The sequence below is a fragment of the Molothrus ater genome, chromosome 2, assembly GCF_012460135.2.
Source record: "Molothrus ater isolate BHLD 08-10-18 breed brown headed cowbird chromosome 2, BPBGC_Mater_1.1, whole genome shotgun sequence".
In the NCBI taxonomy this organism is placed as follows: domain Eukaryota; kingdom Metazoa; phylum Chordata; class Aves; order Passeriformes; family Icteridae; genus Molothrus; species Molothrus ater.
In genome coordinates this window covers 98204672-98211898 of record NC_050479.2, presented here as the reverse complement: position 1 = coordinate 98211898, position 7227 = coordinate 98204672, and positions in this window count along the sequence as shown.

Here is a 7227-nt window from a genome sequence, read left to right as displayed (position 1 = left end):
AACCCCTCTTTATCTTTCTAAGCAGTTGGAGCGTCTCGGCAAGCATGTAGCAAAAGAACCTGCAATTTTGGGTTTTTAACTCCAAGTAGTGTGTTGAAATCTTTGCATTGCTCAGCAAACAGTCCTTTGGGGTGTTCTGTTTAGGTGGAGAGACAGTCTGCCTGGATTAGGTCCCTATTCAAGACTCCTCACCTCCAAAAACCTGCCTTCCTGAGCAGTTGATGGAGTCTTTGCTTGCTTGGCATTATCATCAGCATGCAAGAAATTTTGCAGCAAGTAATTGCAGCGCATTCACCAATGACCCATTCTGGAGATGCTCAAGAGAAACAGAGAAAAGCTACCAAGTTTTCAAGGCAGAAGGACCAAAAGATTTAGGAATTCTGGAGCAAAAGTATCTTCTGTAATACAACACAAGGTCTACTTGTGAAGTGCTCTATCAGTGGATACAAGTCACAGCTGTATGACATTTAATGAAAGCTTTCAAAAAAGCCTCTTAATCTGATTACTAACAAAAGATCAGCATTTTTCCTAATGTTAAGAGGCTTTCAGTGTAGTATTTATGCACTGCAGTAAGAAAAATGCATTGGTCACTAGCCTCTGTATGTGTAGTTTGCTGTATTTCCATCTTGGGGCAGAATTTTAATCTTTACTCTGTTTAAATCCTCTACCAGATATTTGTCTACTTTCCTCTTTTAGGATGTGAGACTCACTTTTGTATTTGTTTTGTGCATGTGTGTGCATTTTTTGTGAATTTACTTTGGATGATGCTGGCTGTCTCCAGTTACATCAAAATGGGCATTTCTGAGAGACTACTGGCATTTGCAGAAAAACTTTTCTTAAGCACCTAGTCTTACCTACAGTTAAAAGTGCTTTGGTTTGTTTTGTTTTTTTCTTGGTTTTTTTGGGGGTTTTTTTTTGGGTTTTTTTTCCATAAGGCATAAAAATCTGCCAGGACAACGACTGAAAAAATGTAAAATAGAACCAGACTCGGAGGAAGAAAAAGAGTGGTCATTATATTAGTTTTATCTTAGGGTTTTTTGGGTTTTGTTTCGGAGGTATTTTTTCACCTTGCATTTAATTTGAAAGCTAACATACAGAATCTCCAAGTGTAGGTGGAAATACTGAGGGCAATTGACATGAAGTTCGTTTGCACTCTTTTGGGTTTGCATGGCTTGGTTTTTGGTTCTAGGGATGGCTACAGAGGTGGCTTCTGTGAGAAGTTTCTGGAGGCTTCCACCATGTCTGGTAGAGCCAATCCTTGATGGCTCTGAAGATGGACATGCTGCTGAGCAAGGCTGGGCCAACTAGAGATTATGGTAATGCCTCTGTGAGAACAGATTTAAGAAGAAATCAAAATAAGGTTTGGGATGCAGTTTTAATTCCAGTCAGAGAAGAGCAGATGAGAATATGTGAGACAAAGACTGTGCAGACACCAAGGTCAGTGAAGGAGGAGGGGCAGGAGACGCTCCAGGTGCTGGAGCTGAGATTACCCTGCAGGCCACGGTGAAGCAGCTGTGCCCCTGCAGGCTGTGGGGATCCACTGGGCATGCAGAGATCCACCCACAGCCTGTGGAGGAGCCTCATGCCAGACCATCACAGGAGGAGACCCCTGGAGAGAGAAGCCCTGGCTCCCAGGCTGGAGCAGCCTGTCCTTGAGGGACTGCACCCCATGGAAGAGTGACCCACACCACAGCAGTTTTGGGAGGGCTGTTGCTTGTGAGATTGAGCCAGGTCAGAGAAGTTCATGGAGAACCGTCTCCCATGGGAGGGATCCATGAACCAGCAGAGGAACAGCTCCTCTCCCTGAGAAGCAGGAGAAGCTTCAGGTGATGAACTGACCATAACCCCCATTCCCTGTCTTCTGCTGGGGCAGGAGGTAGAGCTGGGAAGGAGGGAGGGGTGGAGGGAAGGCATTTTTAAGAGATTGTTTTACTTCTTATTATCCTGCTTTGATTTTGTGAGTAATAAATTCACTTTACATATCTAAGCTGAGCCTGTTTTGTATTTTATGATGTAGGATGGTATTTAATGAGTGATGCCTCTTGGTCCTTATCTCAACCTGTGGACCTTTTGTTAAATTTTCCCTCCTCTGCCCAGCTGCAGAGGAGATGAGTGAGCAGCGTTCATGGGTACCTGGCATCTAGCCTGGGTCAACCCCCAGCAAGTATCAAATCATTCTCATCTATACACTCTCCCAAAAAACTTTTTCTGTCAAGTGAGTAATGGTTTGCAAGAGATGTGCTAAGTGCAGCATAACCCATGAACATGGTTCAGTTAAAAGGAGGTATATTGTATTAAAGCATACATTTTACTTGGGTATTCATAAATATATTAATTTAGGACATTATTTTCCTTTAGTGACCTATTTGTAAAAGTTTGTCTTCTATGCTATTGCTGTTTGTATTGTTAATAGACTCACCTGAGTTCTTAGCCCCTGTTGCACTGAGTGAGAGTCTGCATCAACCAGCAGCAGGAATGGGATTAATAACCCCTTCTCTCTTTTCTCCTTTTTGGACAATTAGCACTATAAATTTTAAGTTTGGTAAGCATCTCACATAAAAGTTTTGGACTGCCTTCTGGCCAGTCCTACTTTCAAATAAGCCTCCCAGGATCTGTAATCCACATTATATAGACCATTAATGAATAGAGGATTTCTTTTCAGAAGCAGGAAATGGTAGCAGCTGCATAGGAACATATTTTTACTCTACTAGAGATTCAAAGCATGCTTTCAATGCCCAAGCATGTCCTCCTGTTTGTATTTTGATTTCTGTAATTTATTTATGTACTTTTGAAATGTGCCTGGTTTTCTCCATGAATTGAGCCACCAAGTACTTGAGTCAAACTGCTACCTGCTGGAAGCTATTTCATCATGGATTCATAATTTTCAGGATAGGTATTTACAGTTTTGCAAGCAAATATTTAAAATACTTAAAAACTCTTAATTGCTTTTGGAAATCTAATCTCTGCAAATATGAGTTATGATCTTGAATGATAGAAATTGGTAACAGTAATCTACTGAAAATAAGTGTAACTCATATTATAAAACATTTACAAATAATATACATGTGGTTATTTGGAGACTGAAAACCTTAAAATATCTGACAGCTGTGGAAATCTTATGGTTTCTTTGACCACATATGTTGGTCAGTATTGCTTGTAAAGATTATAGTCATTGTATACTCATGTTCTAAAAAAATTCATCAGTCTGGCAATGTGGCTTCATGAGGGTCTTGACTTATTTTGAAATATGCCTTTGGTAAGCTTTAAGAGGGCCTCAGGATCCCTGGACAAGTAGGAGTTAGAAGCCCCTATTGCATCCTTTCTGTTAGGTTGTTTATAGAAAGTCATGGATGTGTTATGGGTGGAAAGTCATGGGTGTTAGAAGCTAAAAACTTCTATAACAATTTTATGTTATATACTCCAACCATGTACATAAGCTTAGACTGGGCAACTTTGACACAGGAAATCACTGATGTGTTTGCAGGATTGACATCTAGAGGAAACAAGAAAATTAGGAACATGTGGTGAACATAGCTCTAGCATTTTGCTAGATTGTTCTTGTTGAAGATTAATATGTCAATGTGATTTACAGTGAATTGAGTGTTGCCAATCTCTCCTGGTCATCCAGTAAAAGAAGTGTGTGTCTGTATGACAGGAGTGAGTGAAAGAACTTGGCATCCCATACCACCAAACCCAAAACTACAATATGGAAAATAATTTCCAATTGCTAAAGTCTTTGCTTCTTTCAAGGACATGCTGCCCCAGTGTCATCTTAAGCATAATAGGGCCTAGAAACTATAATGGATCCTTTTCCATTATAAAAATGTCTCTTTGTCTCTTCTTTGGGAATGTTGTAAGGAAGTATGCTGTGTATAAAAGGACTTCCATATTTAAGCAGGAAGAGAAGTACAAGTTTGTATATAAGGATGGAATTAACTGCAAACCTTCCTTTCCCCTCTTCCCTCCCTTAGTTTTTTAACTCTGTAGCTGGCATTAAAATGACAGCAGGAACAAACTCATATTTCTATGTATTCACAAAAAGAGAATGGGAATTTAAGGCATTGGTGCATGTCCTTTGTATGTTAACAAGAAAAATATCAGGGCAATTTAGAATCTTTGTGCAGTCTTTAGTACTCTTTGTGAAGCTGCTAACAAAGGGCTTCTTTTTGTTTTGCTGCAGTTTAATTTTAATGCTGCTGACAGACCTAGTTGCTGAAATTCAACCTCTGGTTATTCACAGAGCAGATATAACAGCTGCAGTTGCATTTTCTTGAGAGTGTTCCAGAAGCTATACTTCTCCCTTTGGGGACCACTTACTGAGGAATGTGGAGAACTTGGTGTCAGTATTGACACAATCCTTGGACTATTTTCTAAGGTTATGCAAAATATTCTGGCTGCATTGTCATAGCAGCCACCACTCACTTGAAACTGAACACTGACCACCAATTTTATATACAGCAGCTTTTTCTTTCAGATTGGAACTAGTGACCTGTGTGTAGGAATGCTTTGTATGCAAGTGTTGATGTGCTTATCTAAAAGCTAATTTTATTAGAGTATAATTGTTGGTGGCAGTCCTGGGAAGTAATGTCATACTTAATTTTGACAGTGAAGTTAGGTGCCTATTTCTCCCAAGTAATGGTGGGAGTTGGGCTCATTAATTTAGTTTTTCGAATTGTAACAAACAAGTCAAAAATAGATTAATCCTCTTAAATATGTCATGACACTGTACAAGTCTCTAGTGCTTGTGAATGACGCTACAGCATAAACAAGTCACCAAGTACCTGTCTATACCTACATACCTGTCAGCACTTCAACTCCTTTGCAATAAGTAAATGTGCAGTCACTTTGACTGTAAGCTGCTGAGGACTGGGAGACATTTAAATATTGGTATAGATATTAGCATATTTTTATACACATTAGACCTAATTATTTCACTTTTATTTAAGTGCAAGGTTCTTCAATTTTGGACTTAGATAGTGAACAGATAGTACCATATTTATGCTTATGGTGCTATGCAAATATTTCATTTATTTAATAAAAAATGCAGTTGAACCCATTTTACCAATATTTATGAGTTTAAGAGCTCCTGGGGAATGATAGGTAAAGAAAGGAGAAATTGAGGTTTTACAGTAATCCTGTTCCTTCTTGAGGTCTTTCATTATTATCTATATTAGTCTATCGGAAGTATCCTTGTATGTATTCCAGCTCTTAATGACTCATTCTGAGCATAAAAATATAAAACTTCCATTTGTGTAGAAAACTGAGTAATTTCTGAAACTCTTAAGGGTTTGGAATTGTCCAGTAGTGTGGTTAATTTCCATGTGGTGTATATTTCTATTCCCTTTTTTTGGTCAATGAGTATGCTTTGGTTCCTCTGTGACATTTACACGAACAGGAAGCAATAATGCTATTAGTACTCTGAGCCTGGACTTTTTTTTTGTTCCAGGCAGAGCTCCTAGCCTTGAGAGCAAGTATGTCATGTGCCAGTTTGAAAAGCTTTACTTTAAAAAGTAGTTACTTGCAGAACCCTATAAGGAAATTAGTTCTTTCTTGTTGAGCAACAAGTTTTTGCTAGTAGGGACTGTTATTCCTATTTCCTGGAACATTCAGGTTTAAGAACTTTATATGTTTTTCATGGCACTTCTGTGTAGCTGGAGATGCTGCTGTAGCACGCTGTATTAGGCTGCTCCTAATCTGAAAATTTATGGATCAAGCTGCATCTGTAACAGAATAGAAAGCAAATCAAACAGAAGGAATATTTTATCATTGCCTCTACAAAACAAAACATTCAGGCCAAGATGGAGTTTCAAAGGCTTATTTCTAAGCTATGTTAGGTTATAATGTGAAAGAACCTAGTGACTTATATTGCCACTTCATCAGTAGTTATTTACAAAACCTGCATAGATACATTTTATATTAGACTGCCACTTCAATTCTAATTCAGTGTTTACTGGTTTTCAAGTTTGACTTTGTTTTTAAAATGTATATCAAGCAGTATTGATTAAAAAAAGCCTTGAAAATTAAAGTTTTCTGTCGGAATCCATTCCATCAATGTAATTAAAAGAATATATTAAAGATTTAATTTACTGAAATGCCATGCCATTCTTTAGTACAGCAGGTTTTGAGCAACATCCCTGCAACTATATTTCATTCTGGGTAGGTTCTGAAATCCTTTTTCTCTCTCAACCCTTTTAATATCTCTTCTTAGCCCTAAACTCAAAGGATTTTTAAAAATAGATTTAAAAGATTTTAAAAAATCCCCCTGAATCATCTTTTGTCAGACAGTGACTCCATGGTTTTGGTATTCCCCGTTTAAAAATTACTAAGGACCATATCATTCTGTCCACTACAAAGGACACTACTGCACTTTCAGTAGTAAGTGGCTAATTTGTGGGGTAAGAGGAAGGAAATAGCAACCTATGAACCATTCTGTCTTACTTAGGAGTCATACGACATCTTCTCAGAGTACAGAACCTTGTGTGACTTGGGAAAAAAAAAAGTAGATTCTTGCCTATTTGTACAAGGAGCAGCATTTTCTCTCCTGATTTTATTACATGTTTTTTTACTGCCCGATGTAGTCATCTGTGCTCTGAGAAGCCAGTTCATTCTTGAAACTGATTATTTAAAATGGCAGCTTCAACCAAAACTCTGTGTTAGCTGAGTTGCCTAGTGCTGCCTAGGAATGTCTGTTCTGAAACAAAGAAATTTGACCCAGCAGAGAGGTTGAGAGTCAGGTGGGTACATAGCCCATATTTCCTAAACAAGGTACCTTACAGGGCAGAAATTTTGTGATGCTCATCATATGTTAAGTCTCAAACTCTGCTCTCAGCATGGCTGGCTCACCACACTAGAAGCCTGCAGAAGCATGCTAAATGTCAACTTGCATGCTTCATAACTCTGCATGTCTAGTGTGGTGGCTCTAAACAGTTTGCTGTGACAAGAATACCCTATATAGAGCAGTTCTGTAGCAATTCAATGAATTTTTGGAAATTATCTTGCCCTTGTATCTGCAGCCTCATGCACTCTCTCACTCCCTTTCTCCATTAAAAGGAGATATTATAAAGTTCATAGGTTTTATTTACTCATTTTTTACATCCTTTTAATTTTGATATGAACAATGTTTTTTCCTCATGGAATGTGATTCAGCAGAACAGCCAAAGATTTCTTTAGCTTTAAAGTTGTTTAAATGGACTCTGGATTAAAAAGAACTCATTCCCAGCCTGTCTC